Here is a 2,413-nt window from a genome sequence, read left to right as displayed (position 1 = left end):
GAGTGTATGTTTAATCGGTAGATAAAGTGTATATTCTATAATGTGTGTACTATGAATATTTCGTGCATACTTTACATATAATAGTGTACACAATATTCACCTATGTGTGTATATTGTATACGTAGATAAAGTGTATATTATGTAATGTCTGTATTATGAATATTTAATGCACACTTTACATATAATATGTGAATATTGTGTACACTATGAGTGTATGTTTAATAGGTGGATAAAGTGTACAGTATATTATATAATTTGTGTATTATGAATATTTAATGCATACTTTACATATAATATGTGAATATTGTGTACTCTATGAGTGTATGTTTAATCGGTAGATAAAGTGTATATTATATAATGTGTGTACTATGAATATTTAGTGCTTACTTTACATATAATAGTGTACACAATATTCACCTATGTGTGTATATTGTATACGTAGATAAAGTTTATATTATGTAATGTGTGTATTATGAATATTTAATGCATACTTGACATATAATATGTGAATATTGTGTACACTGTGAGTGTATGTTTAATAGGTAGATAAAGTGTACAGTATATTATATAATTTGTGTATTATGAATATTTAATGCATACTTGACATATAATATGTGAATATTGTGTACACTATGAGTGTATGTTTAATAGGTAGATAAAGTGTACAGTATATTGTATAATTTGTGTATTATGAATATTTAATGCATACTTTACATATAATATGTGAATATTGTGTACTCTATGAGTGTATGTTTAATATGTAGATACAGTGTATATTATATAATTTGTGTATTATGAATATTTAGTGCATACTTTACATATAATAGTGTACACAATATTCACCTATGTGTGTATGTTGTATATGTAGATAAAGTGTATATTGTATAATGTGTGTACTATGAATATTTAATGCACACTTTACATATAATATGTGAATATTATGTACATTATGAGTGTATGTTTAATAGGTAGATAAAGTGTATATTATATAATGTGTGTACTATGAATATTTCGTGCATACTTTACATATAATAGTGTACACAATATTCACCTATGTGTGTATATTGTATACGTAGATAAAGTGTATATTATGTAATGTGTGTATTATGAATATTTAATGCACACTTTACATATAATATGTGAATATTGTGTACATTATGAGTGTATGTTTAATAGGTAGATAAAGTGTACAGTATATTATATAATTTGTGTATTATGAATATTTAATGCATACTTTACATATAATATGTGAATATTGTGTACTCTATGAGTGTATGTTTAATGGGTAGATAAAGTGTATATTATATAATTTGTGTATTATGAATATTTAGTGCATACTTTACATATAATAGTGTACACAATATTCACCTATGTGTGTATATTGTATACGTAGATAAAGTGTATATTATGTAATGTGTGTATTATGAATATTTAATGCATACTTGACATATAATATGTGAATATTGTGTACACTATGAGTGTATGTTTAATAGGTGGATAAAGTGTATATTATATAATGTGTGTACTATGACTATTTAGTGCATACTTTACATATAATAGTGTACACAATATTCACCTATGTGTGTATATTGTATACGTAGATAAAGTGTATATTATGTAATGTGTGTATTATGAATATTTAATGCATACTTGACATATAATATGTGAATATTGTGTACATTATGAGTGTATGTTTAATCGGTAGATAAAGTGTATATTATATAATGTGTGTACTATGAATAATTTGTGCATACTTTACATATAATAGTTTACACAATAGTCACCTTTGTGTGTATGTTGTATATGTAGATAAAGTGTATATTATGTAATGTGTGTATTATGAATATTTAATGCACACTTTACATATAATAGTGTACACAATATTCACCTATGTGTGTATGTTGTATATGTAGATAAAGTGTATATTATATAATGTGTGTACTATGAATATTTAATGCACACTTTACATATAATATGTGAATATTGTGTACACTATGAGTGTATGTTTAATATGTAGATAAAGTGTGTATATATATAAAGTGTGTACTATGAATATTTAATGCGTACTTACAAGGCGGACCAGTCCTCCAAAGTCACTCCTGGGTGTCCCAAACGTCACCTGGGTGTGGACTTTGTTCTTTGGCGGGTTCTGCTTTGGCACCCTGCTGAGGAAAGACGGTGGTGGGAAAGAAGGGGGCGGGGCCAAAGCGTGGAGATTGCCACTGGGCTGTGGAAGGCGGGGAAGGATCCGTGATGGAGGCGTCAGTCGGCGGTCCTCTCGGGACATGTTGGTCCCGGAGGTCTGTGGCGGGTCTGGACTAGTCGGTCTCACATCAAGGATTCTTCTTCTTCTTCTTCTTGGGAGCGCCGCTGACCTCCCGCTTTTGGCCCCGCCATGAACGGCAGCAACGCC

This window comes from Entelurus aequoreus, linkage group LG18 (assembly GCF_033978785.1).
Source record: "Entelurus aequoreus isolate RoL-2023_Sb linkage group LG18, RoL_Eaeq_v1.1, whole genome shotgun sequence".
Lineage (NCBI taxonomy): Eukaryota > Metazoa > Chordata > Actinopteri > Syngnathiformes > Syngnathidae > Entelurus > Entelurus aequoreus.
Note: the sequence above shows the minus strand (reverse complement) of the source record.